Genomic DNA, 21,737 nt, shown 5'->3' with positions numbered 1-21,737 from the left:
CAGAAGGCCACACAAATGACTTGATTGTGCTCCTTTAATGGCTTAATGAATAACTGCCGGAGAGCCGATCCAGCCGTTACAGCCAGGTCATCAGTATGCAGGGCCTCACTACAGGATTTCTATTCTGTCCTACTGCTTATGCTGTAGGCTACCACCCAGCTAGCCAAATGGCTCTGATAACAAACTCCCATCCCGCCATTCTCACTTGTCACTTCCCTTTTCCACCTTATATGTACTTTATCCCTCTTTTTTTCTATCTGTCCCTGCTTTTCTTCCACCTAAAGAATACAGACGGACACCATGCCAACTCATGTTCTTGCTGCACCCCACCTCCACTAATTTCCTGGAAGCCTTGTTTCCATCTGCTACTTGGCTTTCACCTCTCAGAACCCCCCTTCCCCTCCTCCTGAAATAAGATTCAAAGTAGTGTCAGAAGCACAAGATTAAGTTCGGTTGGATCCAAAGCTGTGAGGAGCACTTATGTTCATTTAACAGATGGAAATCACTGGCCTTCAATGTTTCACGCCACATACAACGAGAATTAACAGGCAGCTCCGAATCAATCGTATACGGTAGTCTCTCTGTTACACATTCTCAATCATCTGTATAAGCAGGACTAAACCTCAGTGAGCCAGCGCTGCTCAGTCTGTGTGGTAAAGACGGTGACATACAGCAGGTCATCCAGTTCCCATGAGCACGGTTTCCTCTGGTGCTGACAGATAGCTTTATCCAGGATGGGCAGGTCCATGCCTGCGTGCACAACTTACCGAAAACCCACTGTGTCTTACTCTGTTTGCATGAAATATTTTCCAGTTTGTTTTTCCCCTCCTCCCTTAGGGTTAGCACTGAGTTCATCCCTCATTTTCTCTGTAATTATCCCACCTTCCATTGTTTTCTCAACACCCTCCCCAGACATTTTGGAGCATTCTTCAGGCAGCTCACACCCCAGGTAGTGGAATTACATTTGGGTTGAGTGGCTGCCACATTTATGAGGATAATTATTTGTCTAGGTATGTTGATTGCTGTTTCACTCTTGTCCTTTTGACCTTTGTTAAAAGAAAGGTAGAATATAGTGTTAAAGGGATAGTTCAGATTATTTGAGGTACTTATTGATAGTCAGTGTGTTAACTACAGTAGATGCCAGTGGGCAAGCCCTCAGTTTGGAGAAGCAGAGAGGGATACCAGCGTGGAGGCTAAGCAATGAACTGCTGTGGACAATCATTTTTTTGTTTGTGCTGTCTGCTGTTTATTTTTTACTTTTAAGGCAGAGACCAGAAATGGAAAAAGTTTTATACATGCAGAATCTGCATTCTAGCCCTCTTTTGAACACTTCAGGTGTTTTTTTTTTTGCCATTATTTCATATTAAAAAATTTTACGAATTATAATATTTTGCTATTGTTCATGAATTCATTTGTATTGTTTGTTATGAAATCTTTGGTTGTTGTTTTTTATAAGTTTGGGTGAGTTTTGAGCACTTATTGGACTGGAAATCTGCCAACACTGCACTCATTAACACAAATATACTAATATATGGAGACAGTGGTACCCCAGCTACTTGAAGAGAGCAGCAGCAGTTTGAAGAGAGGAATATCTGACTTATATAATGATGGTTTCCTATCTGAAAAGTAAAAGAAAAGTAAAGTGAAAGAAAGAAAAGTATGGTGAAAATACATTTTTGGGTGGAGTTTGGGTGGAGTTTTTTAAGTGGCTAAAATACCTTTTTCTGCTGACCCTGTTCACAGTAGTACATCACTTAGCTTATGCACCGGTGCTCCTCTCTGCTTCTCCAAACTGTGCCGACCAGCATCTACTGTAAGTGATGCACTGACTATCGATAAGTACCTCATTCAATTCTGCATCAAATGATCTGAACTATTCCTTTAAATTTGAATGCTTTCCTTTCTTTTTACCTCCATATTATCTGATGTTTCTCATTCTTGTAGCCAGACTGCCTGTCTTCTCCACATCACTGTAATTCTCACTTTTCCCCACACTGTTATTAACACTTTCTTGCTTCCAGGTCCACTCCACAGGGAACCTGATCTACACGTGTAAAGGTCATATCCGTTTCTTTCACGCAATCACTCTCACATCCCTCATCACCTGCCCGCGCCCACATCTGGGGGTATCGCTTGGCGTGGAAGGAACCCACAGGCCTGATTTCATCTGATATCTGCGGCCAGCCTCTCCTCAGATTGGTTAGAAATGATTTCCCTCCCTCCTTTCAGCCTCTGCCATTGGTTTAGCTCTGTTCCCCCTGATGCTTGCAGACTCTGGTTGGCTGCCCAGCAGTGCCGAGGCCCCTTCTGGGAGCTCCAGGTGATGTTTATGTTGAAGGTATTCAGGCCCCCGGCTTTATCTGATTCTATTTAGATGAATGTCACAGTGTTCAGCAGACCATGGCCTCGCCTCGCCACAACACCACGCTGCTCCCATTTAAGAAAGGAATGAGTGAGAGAGAGTAAAGCAGGGGGACACGGGGCTGGGCAGGGGCAGCATGGGGGAACAACAGGATCTCTGGAACATTACCACACGATGACAAACTCTTATCGAGCCCCTGTAATGACTTTGCGGACAGGATAATCTTTTTAAAAAGCTCCTGCTATCTCTAGAACGGCTCTTTTGTGGCTTCCACGTGCGCATGTCGCGGCCGGGGCTGTTATTTACAAAAGCAAAGAGGAATCAATGAGAGCATTGTGTCAGGAGCGTGGAGCTGCCTCTGTCAATTACTGCAGTGTGGTCTGCAGCTCCTGCACAGGATTTTGCATGATTCTACACTGCTAATCCTCCGAGAATGATTAGGGTTATGAGTGTGAGAAAGAGACTAATGATTTGCTAACAGACAGTGGGATGTGCAGACTTCATTAGATTGACAGACCTGTTACTTGGGGAACTTTCCAGACTGGGAGTGGGAGGTTTATCTGATGATATTAGTGCCTCGTAGAATAGGAAATCCTCACGGCTATGTCAACAAGCAGGAAAGACACGGCTGAAAGATCTCTTCCCCAACTGGTGTTGACAAAGCTTAAACCACATCCAGACTGTGTGTGTTTTTGTGTGTAAATAATAAATAGACACCACAGAGAGATCCTATTAATGACTGGGAAGCAAATTAATAGTAACTAAACAATAAGGTGGTGAGAGGTGAAGACAGGAGAGGCTTAATGAACAACAGTGCACAGAGGAGAGAGGAGGAAAAGGCCTATTAGGGGAGAGCAGGGTGATTCGAGCCTATGGGGAAGTTAAGACACCACCTTGTTTCTTGCACAGACTAATATAGGTTTTTTATGTTCAAGGAGTCGTGATTCTTCCCACATTCCCACACGTTTTTAATTTGGGCCAAAACACCTAGGGGAAATTGAACCAGTGGGTCCACTTATCATTAATATCAAAGTGTTACTTTAATTCTACATTGGATTCTTACATCTTATCGCCAAAATTTTGAGATATTTTGATTTTCAGACCAGAAACCAGGACATGCCAATCAAGTCTTTAATGAAAAAAATGTAACACAGCTTGTAGACCACGTAAAAATTCTATCTGCAGTGTTTCACAGTTTAAGTGCCATGAAATGTCTGGCATATCAGTTGGCATGTAGAAATTACAATGTCCCTGCCAGCTGGATCTGATTGGTCTTCTCCACCAGCACTAGCCCTGTTCCAGCTTTCAACCATTCTGAGAATTTTCACCAAACCTAAACTGGTTCAGAACCTGAAAAATTGGCTCCCAGCTGGAACTTAAAAATCAGCAGATTATTCTTAGGAACCAAAGTGTCCGTGTCAGATTCTAAAGGTTGTTGTGTATTCTGCAACGCCCTCTGTTGATGACACCCTTGGCTCCAAACTGGTGGAAATGTGGGCTGGTTTACTCAGTTTCACCAAGGCTCAGCTCACCCCACTCTCCCCTACATACAGACGAAGAAATCCAAACTATGCCTCTGGTCTATCCCAAAATGTGTGTGTGTGTGTCAATGGCAGGCCATGAGGTAATAGAGATGCCACAGATGCCCCTACTACAGCGAGGCCCTCCCCGGGCTAATTGCCACTGTCCTTTGGGAGATTAGAGCAGGGGAAGGCAGGGATGATTATGAAGGAAATGGCCTCTTATAAGCCGCTGTACACTTGGCCAGCCGGGCCCAGGGCTGCAGAGACAGAGGTATTCCCTTTCATCCGCGGACAGTGGGAGCCAGTAAAGGATGTAAAGGATACCTGTGCTGCAGCTGACCCATTTCCTGTATTGCTGGTTGTGTATACATGCATGTGTGTGTGTTTATCTGAAGCCGTTCATGTGCCTCTATGAATGTGTGCTCGGTGTCTGAATGTACAGAGTAATCCCAGTTTAACTGCCCTGGCCTCTTTCCTGTGAGTGCGCAGAGACTATCCTGCTGTGTTTGGGTCTCTCGCTGAGCTGCGTGTTTTTATTTCTAGTCAAGCGGAGTACGTGTGCTTCCTCTCCGTGTAGTCCGACCGGACACACTGGGCCTGTGTGTGAGAGTGTGGCCGTGGGGGACGCTGGAGGCCCAGGAGCGGTGGACTGTTTTGCTGCGGCCCGTGCAGCCCTGTACTCCTGGGGATAAGCACGTGCTGCGCTGCCAAGAGAGAACCGGGTCCAGGCTCAGTCTTGCTCCTGTCGTTTTTAAACGGAAAATGTCCGCTGCGCTCTTCAGTTGAGATGGCAATCAATCAAAGAATAGTCATACAGTATGAGGTACAAAGCCATAAGCTTTGTTTTATGGCTGCAGTTCCTGACATTTGAGACAAGCACTGTGTCCCAGTTGTATTCTACAAATTCTAACCATGTCTTTTGTATAGCATGTTCAGACTTAAGAAGGGACAAAAATATTTTAAAAACTAAAACTGGGTGTGAAAAAACATTTAAATAAAAAATGACAGCCTGAAACTCAGAAACATCCAGAACTCAGCGAAATCTGAAAAAAATACAGGAAGAGGGCAAGGTCTCTGCAGATACAAACACCACCACACACTTCTAGTGGTCCATAAGTTATTATCTGGAGAGGAGTCTGTAGTTTGTCTGTTTGTTTTTCTAGGAAAATGCTGCATAGTGTCTTTAACATTTGTCAGTGCACAACTTCCAAAGTAGAGCTCTGTCAACATTGACACAGAGTGTATATTGTGCTTTAGTATTAGTAAAGGGCTGATAGTTTTGTTATTATTATTCCACTAGAGGGCAGCAGAGGTCCAGAGAACAGATGTGATGTGTCTGGTAGTGACTATGTTCCTCTTTATGTCCAGCCAATTTAAAGTTTGGGGATTTAAGATTCCCCAGACCAGTTTCCACATGTAGTGTATCTGGATAAGGAGTTAGAGTAGCCTGTACTGTCAGTGCAACTAATTAAGATGACAAAATGTGTCTGTATAATGATCCTATGGAAACTACTTGTTATCCATTCTGCAGCTCAGTGCCAACAAGTTATTTCACAGCATCGTCCTGTGAAATGCTGCATGCATTTCGGTAAACTGTTTGTTTAAATCATCTAATTATTTCACTCAGTTCAACATGTCAACCCAGGATGCTAACTAGACCACAGAATCTTTGTCTGAATCCCTTTGAAAAGAGTCACATTCCAGTGCGTCTGCTGCGTGCTTCTCGTTGGCTGAGGTGTGTGTTAGTGGGTCATGCAGTGCGAGAACCAACCAGAAGTTGCAGGCCCATGTCATAACAGCGCACTGTGTTTGTGCATGACGGCGCCATGTTCCCTCTATCACAGAGACAATCTTACACCAGCACTACAGCATGTTGCCTAATCTAGCAATCAGCATAGCAGCTAGTCCTTATAGCCACTGCTCACGTAGCCCTGTGTGCAGGGAAATATCCTCTAAGGTATGCCAAGCTGACACTTTGTGATAAATACTGGGAGGTCACCCTTCACTTACACTCCTGCTTGATCTTTTTGAGGCGACTATATGAGTGATATTTGATGCAACACAGCTGGGAGAAATGCTGGAAGTGTATTACATCAGGCCAGACAGAAGTCTAACAGCCAGGGAGAAGAAAGAGAGGCAGGATTGAAAGGTTAAAGTGATGAGGAGACAGAGTGGGGAGAAAAGCAGGATGACAGAACAAGTGGAAGGAAGGGTGGAGGAGGGAGGGGCAGGCTGCTGACAGTGTTTTGCTGGAGTTATGTAGATGTAATCCCCTCTGATGGGCAGGTCAAGCTGCCCGATGAACGCAGAGGCACCGGCCAGCCGTGAGTGCGCACATGCAGGCGCACATTACGCACACAAGCATGTGCGACAAGACAAGCATGCTGCGTGTTTGTGCTGGCCTGTGTGCATGTGTGTCCGTTGAGCCCCTTGTCGCAATCTGGCGAGGCTCATGAAAGGCCGAACAAAGGGTAGATTTTCTTTTTCTTTAAACGGCGAGGGCCGGCCCGCGGAGGAAAGAGAGATGGATCTTCTCCAAATGCCACCGTGGGCGCACTAATGCCTGCTTTGTTCCCCACGGTAATTCTATTATGGTAATGGAGGATGAATCCAAGCTTTCTTCCCCCTTCTTGCTCCGTCCAAGTCTCCTGTCCCCACCACACCCCCACCAAGCAGCTTCCGGCACAAGAACACAACAGTTAAATGGCCCCTAGAGGCCCCTGGGAGATTAGATGTAAAGTCCTACTGTTGCACAGATGTAGTGAGTGGTGAAATAGTACATGTTTTCTCTGTCACTGATATTTATCTGTGCCTCAAGCAGTTTGAATTGATCATAACACCCTTTTGAGTGTCTATTCTTATCTTATTTTTTATATTACCTTTATTTAACCAGGAAGTCCCATTAAGATAGAAAATCTCTCTTACAGGAGAGGCCAGTAGAAGCCATACCAAATGATAACAAAATGCAACAAATGATACGCAAAAACCCACAAAAAAACAACAGCTATTCAAACATAGTGGCCTCTCAAAAAACACAGGCACGTCTCCATCACCGCATTTTTACGATGCCCTTAAATTCACTTATGGATACAGTTTTACCTAAAATTAGATCTTTTAGTAAAGTGTCCCATGCCCATGGTGCATATTAGGAAAATGCAGTTTTCCCCAGATCTGTCAAAACCCGGGGTACATTAAAAAGCGACCACTTGAAGGAGCACAGCTGTTAACCTCCTGAGCTGATGTAGAGGTATGCCAGAAGTTTACCTAATACTGGCTTATAGATAAAAAATAAACCAGTGCTGTTGTCTGAGAGTGGTCAGCAACATCCAACCCACCAAATCACCTGTACTGTGAAGGGAGCATGTGTGTAAATCACTCCGTCATCAGCATATAAATGTATTTTTGTAAGATTGTCTTTACATTAAACCGAAAACAAAATACGTCCCAACATAGAACCCTGAGGGACACTTTCATTTATCTCAAGAAAATCAGATTTGTGGCCCTCTGCATAAACACACTGAGTTCAATCTACAGAATAATTTCTGAACCATTTTACAGCTTCCTTCAGACTGAAACCAGCTTTCTGTAGTTTGTTCAGCAGCAATCTGTGGTCCACTGAATCAAAGGCCTTAGAAAGATCCACAAATAAAGTGACACAAGTCTGTTTTCTGTCCAATGCACCAATGATATCATTTGTCACAACTGTAGCAGCAGTACAGATACTGTGGCCTGTTCTTAAACAAGACTGAAAATCACTTAGAATATTTTTTAGCAAGTAACAACAGTTTTAGCTGTAAATTTGGGATTCAAGGATCTTAGCCAGAACTAGAAATTTGGAAAGTGGATGGTAATAATCTTCACATTTATCAATCATTATTTGCAAATTAACAGCAGATGACATAATGATACAATAATGACGTTGTGCCTCAGTAAGCTAAACAAAAGGAGGAAAATAAATAGGAAATAACCCATGACACTCCTTTGCCATTGTGCCATTCTCTGGGATTTGGTCTGCCTTGCACAATGCCATTCTGTAACAAGGGTGTGGGTGGCTATCAGGCCGGACCCTTAGGCCATGCAATGACTCGCTACATATCCAGTAATGTTCCCTCCGCTGGGACTGGTCTCTCTCCTCTGGGCAACACTTCACTGCTTTACCCAGCAGCCCCTGGAGAGCCCCTAAACCCTCCAGCCTGGGAACAACTCCAGCTCGCAGTCCCTTAAAATGGTTTGTGTCTTGGTTTGTGCATTATTAGACGCTGTGAATTACACTCAGGGACGTATGGAGGGAAAACATGGCAACTGGCAAACATGGCAGTGATAAATCTGAAATAATGAAACAGCGCTCTAAGTGGAACCAGGAGGGCTTCGCTGACCCAACATCAGGGGTAACTCGATATGCCTGCAGAGCTGCTGGAGGCAGGACTGCTAGTAAAGCCCAGCTGGACCTGCGGGTACCTAACCTCAGCACAATGTGGAGCTCATTGGAGCCCTGGGAGATCTGAGGTGGGTCACATTCCTGGCCTTAAGACCGACCCGGGGAGAGATGGAGCTCCAGTGGTAGTATAGACAAGGTGTTACTGAAAGCGGCTCCTGCTAGCCGCGCTATCTCTTCATTTTTATTCTTCAGACGTCCTTGAAGAGTTATGGTCCTACAGTATCATGAGTGTAAGTGATGGCAAGAAGAGGTAGAGCAAACTAATGGCAGGCCGTTTAGCTTTGAACTCTGATAACTTACTGCTCCAGATGGGATGAATAAATTACTTAACCAAGACAAATGTCCTGCTGTCTTCATGGTCAGAATCCTTATTCTCTTGTCCATCCGTTCATTAATATACAGGAAAAACAAATAAAGCTGTGCGTAGACATAACTCAGGACTGTGCCGTTGCAATTCCCTGCGTGTGTCACAGCTTTGAGTGTATTCTGAGCCCAGTCTGGACGAGGGGCCTCACTACCGTGCAGCCATAAAGGGCAGCCTGTGCACATGAGCGATGGAGCCCTGCGCCCAGACTGAGGCATAGTTGCTTTTTCACTCTGAAGGCGATATAAATTCCCAGCCGGTAATATAACATGTTTGGGTTGGTTGGTGTGTGCAGAAGTGTGTGTGTGTGTGTGTGTGTGTGTGTGTGTGTAAAGGAAGAAGGAGGGCATGTGTGTAGTGTGTGTCAGAGAGAGCAGGGCAGAGAATGTATGGCTCTGTCACAGAAAGGCCAGCTAATAAAGTAGGTAGTTGAGGGAGGGGGGTAAAAAGAATGCATCTCGTCTTTCGCCCCTTCACCGTGGGTTGTCATCGAGGGTGAATTAGTTTTACGTTGGGGTAAATACAACCAATAAAGCTCCATCCACTAGTCAGACCCATCCCACCTTAACCCCCCCCCCCCTGCCTGCCAGTGGAAATTGCATTGGCCATGGTTTAGAGGACGCATGTGGCTCAAGTTTCAACCCTTTTGAAATTTTCATCGTCAATAAATTGCTAGATCAAGCAGATTAGTTAAGTGTATTTTGGCTTCTTTTCACAACTGGGTGACCTGTGTGTGTGTGTGTGTGTGTGTGTGTGTGTGTGTGTGTGTGTGTGTGTGTGTGTGTGTGTGTGTGCGTGTGTGTGTGTGTGTGTGAACATGAAGATGTGGTTGTTCTTGGACTTCACTTTTGCTTTTCCAGAGTACAGCCCTGGCCTGCAAGTGTTGAGCGATCTGACAAAAAAGCAAATTATGCCAAAATTAAAGTGCAGAAACAAAGAAACATTGTTCTTCTCATATTTTCCTTGACACAAAAGTATATACTGTCAAATTGAACTAAAACCCCAGTTTAAGCCCCAGAATGCAATGACTTGCAATTAATTTTTGACTTGTATTCAATTAAATACAGTACAAAGACAAAATACTTAATGATTAAACTGATAATCCTTATTATTTTTTGTAAATATATACTCATTAAGTTCACAACTTTGTGGAAAACTGTGTGGGCAAATAGTCCAACAGTTTGAGAACAGTGTTTCTCAACAAAAAACTGCAAGGAATTCAGGAATTTCACTATCTAGAATCCAAAATATCATTAAAGATTCAGAGAATCCAGAGAAATCTCTGTACATAAGGGGCCCGAGCTCATCTGAGATGGACTCACACAAAGTGGAGAAGTGTGCTGTGACCTTCACATTTTAGATGTTTTCCTGAAATGATGGACCTGTGGGCTAAAGAGGAAAAGGACCCGTCCAGATTTTTATTAGTGCTAACTTCATAAGCCAACATCTGTGATGGTATGGTGTTAGTGGCTAACTGTCACATCTGTGAAGGCCCCATCAATGCTGAAATGTACATACAGGTTTTGGAGCAACATTTACTGCCATCCAGACAGCATCTTTTTCAGAGATTTCCCTGCACATGTCAGTAAAATGATGCCAAGACACACACTGTGTGTGTTACAACAGTGTGGCTTTGTAGTAAAAGAGTTCAGGTACTAGACTGACCTGTCTGCAGTCCAAACCTGTCTCCCATTGAAAATATGAGGTGCATTATGAAGAGCAAGGTATGAAAACAGACTTGCATTAGTGTCCTCAGTGTCCAAACACTTACTTAGTGTTGTTGAAAGAAAAGGTGACGTATCACAGTGGCAAACATGCTCCTGTGTCAACGTGTTGTAGACTCAGAATGAGTGTATATTTACAAAAAACAGTAATGTTAATCAGTTTGAACATTAAATATGTTGTCTTTGTACTGTATTTAATTGAATATAGGTCAAAAACAATTTGCAAATCATTGCATTCAGTTTTTATTCACGTTTTACAGAAGACCCAGCTCTTTGGAATTTGGGGTTGTATAGTGATGTAGTATTTCATTTTTTCCCTAACATTCCAGGGCTTGCGATTTGTCTTCTTTTATGCTCCAAGGGAAAGTCTTGCATCAGAATCTGTGTGAAAAAGTATTTTATCTTGAGATGCAATAATCCCAACATTTGTCACAGCTAGTCTGAGAGATCTAACTGTCATCAGATGGATGAGTGTGCTTTAAAGCTACTGTTAAAGTCTACTAATACCATATTGAACAAGCACAATACATCATTGTAAAAGAGCCTCTCACACGCTATTCACTTGACTGATATCAATGTTCGACCCTGTCTTCGTCTAACATTTTGACAGCCGCGTTCACTGCAAAACAGCCCGCTCTCCATCAGGCTAACAGCTCTACTTTATTCAGTCCAGCCTAACAGCTCAATCCCTCCATCCGTCCTCCTTTCCCAGGCCTCTTTTCTGGAGGAGGGGAAGACAAGGGAGGTGTTTGGGTTGATAACCCCTCTCCATCACCCTCACTCTGGGACCAGAGCAGTGTCGAAGGAGGGTCTTTAGATAGAGCTGTGGCCCAATGGAGTGGTCTTCCTCAGCTAAAGGAGTCAGAAAAGGAAGGAGATGGAGGGCAACAGGGGGTGGGGGTGATAAATAATCCAAGTGAATGATGGAGGTCTCGCTGAGAGTTGGAGTTATCTGTTTGGTCATATGTTTGACAGACTCTTTCTGTCTCTCACAATCGCTCACCCTGTCATGTGATATCAGTTCTGCTGTGGCGCCAACTTGTTATCAGGCCCACAGAGGCCAATAAGTTTCTGCACATTTGGGTTATCATAAATGTGCATTACTACATACCTGCTCTATGACTCCGCTGAGCTCCACTGATAAGACTGAGCTACACGCTGACGTATTCTTAATGTACTCGATCAGCTTTTCACTCACTGTTGATGGATCTAACATACAGTGCAAACGCAGGCATGGATGCCTCCACACACTGTAAAAAAAATCACAGATGGTCAGTTACATAGGTTGAAGTCTTATTTCTTATATAATCTAAGGTTGAAGTGAGTTGTTTCTCCTCACCGTCTCCTCACCAGACTCGAAGAAGCTCAGGCAGGTCGCAGGAACACTGCAGGAGTGCAAGACGATAATAACAAGCGATGATGAGTCCTCCACTGTAAACTGATCAACTGTTTATAACTGTAAATTATCTGTCTATGTAAGGTTAAGCCTGTTATCCTGAAAACAAAACCCTACTGTTCTGCAGATACGCACTCTGGAATTAAAATCGAGGTTATCTGACTAGTAAACTTGTTTCAGCAAACTTAAAATTTTAAGACAGCCCAGGAACAAGTTAAAACTAACTCTTAGCTACAAATATACATATGCAGCTACACTTATGGGGGGAGCTAACAGGGAAAGGGTAGACTCCCGCTGAGCCTGCTGTTGCACAAATAAACATTCAGTCCAGATCCATAAACGTGTGGAGAAACGCCGTCCGTCACCATGCTGCATCACCCCCATCAGAGGAGGTAGAGAGGAAGGCAAAGGAGGAAGGATGGAGGGAAGTGTGAGCTTTAATGGAACCCAGGCAGTCACATGATAGATAACAAATTTCACAATGGGGAATGAGGGAATACCATAATGTGAAGCAGCCATGAGGGGGGGCAGTGTGCGGTGTGTGCGGTGTACAGCTGCACTGACCAGTTCAGCCCCAGCAGCATTACACACACAGCCACTGCTGCTCTGACTGCTGCAGCTCCGGCAGAGAACTATCTTATGCAGCAGCGTGTTGGAGGCTTTTACCTGGCATGTTGAAGCACAGAACGCCCTACAGTATCAGCTCTACCTGGTAATTAATTTTACTGTACGCCCCTGGTTGCTCACAGCCATAGTAACACAGTGTATTGGTAAAATATTTACAGCAACCCCAAAGCAAGATAAAAGCAGCACATCATTTATTGGCGCATGCTGTTCTCAGCTCATTTCGTGCCGGGACAGGTGAGCTCAGCCATCGTGCTACAACATAAGTGTGGGAATTTTGGGTTTACATAAAGGATTGAGCAAGGCTTCTGAACAGGAGAGGTTCTTGTCGAAATGGGCTGTCGTGATTTCACACTTTGCCTCACGATGCCAATAAATCACTCTTTACAGATGTCTGGTTTGTTTTTAGGCCTTTACTGGAAAAGAAAAATATAAAGAGATATACCTTGTAGGTTTTATGTGCTTGCAACAGATGTTGCAATGAAAAATGGTTCTTCTTAATGCATCACATGAATTTCTGAGAAAGGTTTCGAAATTACTGTGTGGTCAAAACAACCGGAGACCTGCAGTATTTTGCTCCACTTGCGGAAAAAATAGGGTTTTGGAAAAAAACATCCTCCCTCATCTTGGAAAGCAGCTCTCAGAAATGCATGTCTAATCTGTTTCCATGTAAATTTTGACAAATGAACAGAGACGTGAAGGTTTAAAGAGTCTTAGGATCTATACACTGCACAGCTGGATGGGCTTGTTTGCAGATGTAGCATGCAGGCTGCACTCCTTGGCCTCCTCCACTGTTCATGTGGTGCACGACTGACATGTCACAAGCAGAGTGGGAATGGATTAAGCTCCTTTTGAAATTAAACAAGCCATCCTTCTTCACATCTCAATCAATGTGTGTGTGTCTCATTGCAAATGCACAGGCTATTAATCAAGGCTAACATAAATAAGTTGTGATGGGGGAACTGTAATGGTCTCCGTCACTGCTGGCAGCGGCTTCTGAGAGCCAGATAAACACAAGATAAGAAGGGGAACCAGACGAGGCAGCCCCACTCATGACCAGACCGACCAGCATCCCCTATATGAGCACAGCCCTTGCTTTTGCTGTTGGCTAATGCTGAGCACCATGTGAAATCCCCACTGTGCCAAGGCAGTGCTGACATACAAAGATTGATGTATTTTTTCACTCATATACCAGCCCCCAGACAGCCTTGAAAATGTTTTGTTAGAGGTAAACTAGTCAGCATGTGTGTTTTTGAAACCCACACCAGTGAGAAAAGACTGAACGATGTGTTCCAAGGATTGAATAAATATTTGATATTCTGATGCCAGGCCACACCAAAAGCATGGTGAAAGATCACAATGAAACAGAAAATGCACGCAAAGTCTAAATAAAGAAATATATATATAAATTTCTTTTATTAAGGTCATGATTTTTTCCCCACCAATTTGTTTCTTCTGTCTGGATTCGTCAGTTGTCAGCTTCAAAGCCTTGGCATCCCAGCCGACCACTTGGAGAACAAAAGAGACTCTGCATGTTGTCATTGTGGAGCTGAGTTTGCTGCCCAGCTCTCATGTTTTTAGAGACATTATTATTTTATTTGAAGGCCTGTGCAGTGTATATTTTCTCTCTGGGTTCGAACTTTGCTGTTCTTTCTGGATCTTGAGCCCTTCTTCAGCGCTCTGCTTCTGTTTGCTTTCCCCTGGCTCGCTTCAGTTCCTCACGTCATGGGCCAGTGATGCTCTTACGTGGGACACACACACACCCACCTTAACTCCTGTCTTGATTCTCAAGAGTGTGTTTGTTGTCATTAACTAACCCTCCAAACGGAAGGAAGACATGATCCTCTGTGAAAACCCCATCAGTGTGTAAAAGAAAAAGACAGAGGATTTACTTTGTTTGGCTGCCTTTCATACCTTGTTATTCTAAATTATTCACCTGTGAATGTCGGCCATCAACACATGCATCATTTCCAAATGTGTTTCAAGTGCAAGTGTCCAGCCAAACATGCGCATACATGTTCATACCTGGAGGTCTTTACCTCTCTGTTCATGTCTGTGCCTCTGTATCTGCAGCAGTCTGTCTGTCATAGCTTGGGAATCGGGGTATCAGCACATGCTTTTAATCAGGCAACCTCTGCCTTTGCCAGACTGTATGCTCACTGTTCCCCCTCCTCTCATTCTTCCTCGGTCCTTCCCTCCCCTTCGCTGTAACATTTTCTCTCACTGCTGCAGGGGGAAATGGCTCACTGGCTCCATGCAGTGGTAGAGATGGAGCTCGCACGAGCCTCAGAACTTACTGTATCTTTAGATGCACTGGTGGAAAGTAATTAAAAATGTATTTACCCAAATCAATATAGCTGCATCACTGCAATGTTATTAAAAAAAAATACTCACTGAGTTTTGTTAATGACCAGTGTTTGTTTATTTTATAAGATACTGTGTGATTTAGTTCCCCACTGCTTAAAGAATTCATTGTAACAGCTCATTATGGTGAAATAAGGCAAACCAGATAATCAACAAGGGGAGACTGCTATAAAACACTCCTCCACAAAACTGCTTTCTTTTCTACAGCAACATGTTGTCATCGGGCCTGGTTGTGCATTTCTCAGTGTATAATGGGTGTTGTGTGTTGCATTTTTACACAGTATGCACATTGCAGAGTCATTGTGTACACACCCATGGACAACAGATGGAAATTTTCATTGTGTTATATAGTTTTTATATTTTTACAGTATGTACATTGCATATACACCCAGGGACAACAGATGGAAATTTGCATTGTGCTGTATCCACTGCAGTATATTTACTGCTGTAGCTGACAGTTGTCAGGCTGCACTGTCCCTGTTTTAAATAAACGAATGATTGAAGTACTTGAAGTACAAGTTTGGGTTGATTTTAGGATACTTGACTAGTTCTGTTTATGCTACTTAATATTTCCCCTCAACTACAGTTCAGCATTTATTTCACAGGTGTAGTTACTAGTTATTATTGCAGCCATGTAACATTCTTGTTAATGATTAAAGTCCCAGTTAATCAGAGGCTCAGTGTGATTAAATATTCACATATTTCCCATACAAAGCAAAACATTTCACTTGCCTGTATGTCTGTGCTTCTGCTGTGTGTGTTTTAGTGTCTAACAGTGCAGCACACTGTTGTATTTACTCCATGTTTCTAATAACATTAATATCCCTCATTTTATTTGTTGCACATGTTGCACAGTAACTCTCTGTGCTGCTAGTTTTAAATACCTGACAACATAGTATAAGGGTATCCTGAATGTTTCTATTAACTTTAATATGCACTTTCAGTTTTATTATAAAATTGCATATTTTGTTTTATAGATGACTCACTGTTGCCTTAAGTGTCATTAAGCTATAGATGCTTACTAACACATTTTTAAAAGATATTTTTTGGATCACAAATTCCTCCACAGTGCTACGCACTTCGTCCTCTGGTTTAAACTGGTCAGATGACATCAACAATTCGGTATTTATGATAGCCTAATTCAATATTTTAGAAAAAACACTTTTAATAGCTAAAAGTAGAAATTATAGCCTACACATGTGATCTGATCATAATTTCCACAAAGTCATATATTGTTCATATTATCTGTTACTTTAATGATTTGTTTGTAAGGACAACAAGGACAGGATTCTGGATTTGAGACAACTGTTTGTAATTCAGGACTTTCCTGAACTTCTCAGGATGTCTGGTCACATTAGTCCAGTGACTACAGATGAAAAACAACCTCTTGGCTAATTCTGGTGGATTTACGCTACAGTACTGTTTATTAATGCGCACTGTCATTCGTCATTGGAATGCAGTAAAGTGGCAAAATTTGCAGTACTTGTAGATTTACTTAAGTAAAAAAAAGGATTTATTCCACTGCTGTTCATATGTAATTGATGTCTTGTATTATTGTCCTCACTTGGGTGAAACTTGTAAAATATGTCCTGGTATCTCTGTAAAGTGATCCACTTGTAATAACCTTTTATATTCTTTGATATTAGAAATTCCACTTTAACTGATTTGGTTTGGTCATAATTTAACTTTTTCTGTCTTCATTTTAATCCTTACATTTCCCTGATGAATTTCTCTTTCTTTAATTTCCTGCCACTTTCAGCCTGTCTCACCTCTTTACCCTGATTTTCCCCGTCCATCTCTGTGTCTCTCAGGTGAGATTAAGTGACAGTTGGAGTGACAGGCTCATTAGGGCTTCATTACATGGCTGCTTGGACAGGAGGAGGAGAGAGGCCCGGGAGATGAGCTATAAAGCAGGACTGGCCGGCTGGGCGACCCCAGGGCCCGTCGCTCCAGGTTCACTGGCGGCCCCCCGGGGGGGGAAGGAGCACACCTGGGCCAGGTGAGGTTTGCCATGAAGGAAGAAGGGCATCGGGTGCACCTTTAACTGAGAAAGCGGGGGCGGATTCCTGACATTCAGCCCAGGAGGTAACCCAGAGGCACCGCTTCGTACACACATAGACACACACACTGTCTGCCAAGGGTATTAAAGCAAGTTTAGACTTTTCAACAGGTCTACTTGACTAAAAGAAAACAGAGCAAACAGTGAAATGACTTTTCCACGCTTGAATAATGAGAATTAAGACAAGACACAAGTCGTGACATGAGCTCCTCACATTAGATGTTTCAGGCTGCTCCTCCTTGAACCGTACCACACCTCAGACTCCCGTCAATCGTCAGGACTTGAAAAGCCAGAGTCGATTGTTCTGCAGTTGGATTTGAGTTTAACGCCTGGCAACAAATGTCAGTCAGAGGTTTGTTTTCTGAGAAACGTATCTTGAGCTGTGGCGATTAAGGCATTGAGGACCCATTATGTAGTTAAATTAAGTGGTTAAATGGAAACCAGGTTGCTTAGGATTTGAGGGTAGGATCGGGTAACAACTCAAGTAAAGACCTTGGTCAAATAATGTTTACACATAATTCATAATGTTTAGAGTATTAGATCTGTGGAATTAAATTCAGCAACATAATTACAATAGGCTACTTTAAACTGATATTAAAATATTTTCCACTGTTTTCCTTGGAGCACAAATACAGTTTATGGGTCTATAACTAAATGAAGGATAATCCTGCTCATTGGAGCTGCTGTCTATCTCATTATTAGCTCCTCTAAGTGCTGTAAATACTTCAGCCACAGTGCAAAAAAATACAGATAGTGATGGTGTTTTGTGTCAAAATAAAGGGAATATTCTGCGAGCAGGTTTCACCACCTGTACCGGGCTCCTTGCATTTCCTTAATGGTGATGAATGAGTCAGGTTGAGTCTTTTGGGGTCTTATTGAAACAGGCTGCACCCAGAACCCTGTGCCAGTGAAATATATCTTAATGAAGGAAATGTGGCTTCACTGGGACTTACAGCTGCCACAAGTATGCAAGAGCGCGCTGTTAAATGTAGTGCGAGTGAGTGGAAGAGTTTGGGATTGGAGAGGCTCGTGAGCGTGACGTTAGATATGTGTAAATGTTAAATAACAAGTGTGTGGGTGCGTCTATGTATAAATCTTCCTTGACTGTGGTATTCCCCTGCACTTTTTTCTTTCCTAAAGAGATGTAGGTCACAGGAATGTAACATTTCATACGTGATTAAATACATATGACATCTAAACAATTAACTGAACTTCCTGAATAATTTTTTGAAGTGCATATTGGTAGTGACAGCATGATGAACACTTGAATTGGCTGAGCTTAAAGTCATGCAACATAACATTAAGGTCTTGTAATTGTTACATTTTTAAAAAAAATCTGTTTCAACCTATTTTGAATTCTTTGCAATGATAACTCACTGACAAAAATCATGCAGATATCTTATCAACACATGTTTTATATCAGTGGCCCATCAATCTAACTGACTTCATAATGTGACTGTACAGGCCACAGCATTCTTACATGCTTACACTGCCGCAGATCAAGGAATCTTTTCACTCGATGTCTTCTAAAACTCTGACTGCAACACAGACAAATCATCACTGATCAGTTCACTGGAAGTTTCAGGTCCTCAGTATTTACAACCAGACAGTTATTGGCACACGGTGGCATAAGTTTTACCCATCAACTGTTTTTAGTATCATACAGCTTACATGTCTGCTGTAACATTTTATTAACATAAAAGACATATTTTTCCTCTTACCTGTGGTGCTGTTTATCCATCTGCATTGTTTTGGTGTGAGTTCCTGAGTTCTGGAGATAGCGGCCATAGAGATGTCTGCTTTCTCATAATGGAACTAGATAGCACTCAGCTTGGTGCTCAAAGCACCGTTTCATACAGGAACTATTTTCTTTCTACCTGACTTCCCCTACCGATTGTATCGCCATGCAGCAGGAAGCATGCGTTTACTCGTGGATGAGAGGTTACAGCTCAGCCAAGGAGGACGCTATTAATGCTTACATACTGCATCTAGTGCCATCTAGTTCAATTATACTTGCGAGAAGGCGGACATCTAGAAAACTTGGCAACTCACACCAAAAACAATCTAGAAAGATAACTAGCATGGGTAAGATAAAAAAATATATATCTTTGATTTTGCGGTGAACTGACCCTTTAAACATGCAGGCTGCAATTTGTGTAAAGACGTAAAGACCTGCACACTCTGTTAAAACATGATTATGCAGGCTTTAATATTATGTCTGTTTACAAAAGCAATGCGAGCTAACGGCCAACAATAAAATCTAGTTGACAAGGATTATGGAACATGAAATAATGTGAGCAACAAATAGACCTTTTAATGAATTAAATCATCATTTGTTTACTATTGACATTGTTGTATTGACATTGCTGCTCCATTTGATAACTTTAGCTTGTGTTTGCATTTTCTAGCTAGCTTAAAAAAACAAAAAAGTCCATCAGGTTACAACATTGGCAATTTTACAGAACTGGCAGCTTCTTATCAGGTGTAAAGTTGTTAAAATGTAAGCAAGACTGTTCTGTTTGTTTGTAAGAACAGTGAGGAAAACCACAGTGACTTGTCATCAATGTTTTGGTCATTACAGAGCTCAGTGAGACGGTCGATCAGATGTCAGTCAGTTTGTGAGGTGGCCTATGGACACAATAAGTCCATCCCTGCTTTAAAACAAGCTCAGCTTTGATAAAAGACAAAGAAAAACACATAAAAGCAGCTAAAAGATGAGATCATGCACATCTATTATTTTATACAACACTTTAAGGAGAACTGATGACTGCAGCTTTGCTCACAGGTTTATTTTTTCTTGCGTGAAAATTATAGTTTTCATTTACAGTGTAATTTTCCTGCTTGGTGGAGATATCAAATTTATTTTATTGAGCTAAGTTTGACTCCAGACAAAGCTCCTGCGTTGTACCCAGTGACATTCCTTTTCAACTGATCATGGAGAAATCCTGAAAAAAATCAATATGAGGTTTTTGAATTTATATCTAAACAGGAAGGCAGATCCCTCCAAAGAATTAAGCGTGATTTGGCTCAGATTGCAGGCCAAAAATCATAGAGGAAACATGAACATACACAAACTCTAAACCTCTACTTACAATCTCATCCCCTTTTTTCTCTCTCTAACCACTGCTTCTCATTTCGTTTTGCCAGTGAATGCATAACCAGCCTACACTGGTTTTTCCTTTATCCCCTCGTCCTTGGCTGTAGTGGTTTCCCATCCCCATGCTCAGATCCGACCTTTCACCCCTGGCGGCACACTGACTCCCGATGGCAGACATGCTGGTGTCTAATGCTTACCGCTCCACATATCGGTTAAGTCACAGTCATTTCCGACAGTCACTGTGGCTCAGAGAAAAGAGGAGCTGGATGGAAATGGAGGATGGATGTGAGCATTGTCTTGGCCAAATATAAACTATTATTGACTTCACATTTTCCTTGTCCTTCCTCTGCTTGGGAGACTTGTGGACGCCTCATCTCTTACCACTCTCCTCTCCTGCTCGTTACTCTCCTGATCTTTATTTTTCTCTTTGCATGGACTGGCGTGGTCAGCCTGTTCACTGCCACATGTGTAGAGGGAAATCAAAAAAGAAAAACAGTGTGTCTATTTGTACCTGGTGACAAAGAGGCACATGGCAGCCATTCGGCTACTCACCTCCAAACCCTGTATTTTAGCTGTAAAGAGTGATAAATTCACTAATGATAAGAGGCTGCAATGATAAAAGGCTGTCCTGCAGGAAAGCAGGGTTTGAATCCCAACCTGGGAGACTCAGATTTTACAGTTTTACAGTTTTTAGTTATTTACATTTTTTCAAATTATGTTTTCAGTTTTAAGTAACAGTTTTGATAGGTTTAAGCATCAAAACTGCTTGGTTGGGTTATGAAAAAAAAACTTCCTTAGGTTTAGGCAACAAAACTACTTAGATCATGGAACAAATCTATTGTTTAGATTTAGAAAACGAAGCCATTTTCCTAAGTTATGACAAAAAAAACTATTTGGTTAGGTTTAGACAACAAAACTACTTGTTAGTTTATGAAACAAAACTACTTGGTTTGGTTTAGGAAAAGATCACGGTTTGTCTCTGCCATGCAGGTGTAAATTGCCACATTGGCTATTTGTGAACAGAATATTGGCTACGGACACCTTGGATGTTTGTCTCTATCACGCTAAACCCTGTACAAGTTGGTATGAACTGCCACATTGCCCACTAAATAGCGACAGAGGCTATTCCAGCCCAGTGGAAATAGCTTCTGCCAAAGAAGAATTGGCATTTGACAGCTGAAATGCATCGGTTGTTTTTATAATATGTTTTTCATGATGTCTTTCTCTATATCAGTTTAGAAAGTGGTTGGTTCATAAATTTCTCACAGTGGCCACTCTTCCAGTGACACACAGTATCCTTTCTGTGAACGACTGAATGCACAAAGAGACTAAATTAAAGACAGACTGCAAAATAGAAACATATCAGGCACATCTAGCCGACACTCAAAACCATGGCCGCCGCATCCCTGGATATCGTAGATCTATTTGGTGAAATGATAATTATGATAATTGTTCTGTGAACTGTAGCAGTGTGGGGTTGTAATAGTCGCTCTCCCCACAACAGGAACTACTGGGATCTCTGCACCGGCTTGCCAAAACCGCAGAGCTTACACAGCCCTGAGGATGACAAGACAGGGAGAATGAAGGAAAGGGGTGGGTGAAGCAAAGAATGAGGCACACTATAGGGTTCCATAAAGACTTTCATATGTACCGTGCCCTGCATGTTTGATTTTCAGTGACTGCGGCATGGCTTGGCTGCCTCTCAAGGCAATCCAAGAATAATTTCCATGAGTAGAGGAGTAGATCTATGACTCTACAGATCATAGGACTCTGTTAGTCATATGTG

Source organism: Lutjanus erythropterus, chromosome 14, assembly GCF_056507025.1.
Source record: "Lutjanus erythropterus isolate fLutEry1 chromosome 14, fLutEry1.hap2, whole genome shotgun sequence".
NCBI classification, from domain to species: domain Eukaryota; kingdom Metazoa; phylum Chordata; class Actinopteri; order Lutjaniformes; family Lutjanidae; genus Lutjanus; species Lutjanus erythropterus.
The sequence above is the reverse complement of the archived record's forward strand: the minus strand, read 5'-3'. Positions refer to the sequence as shown.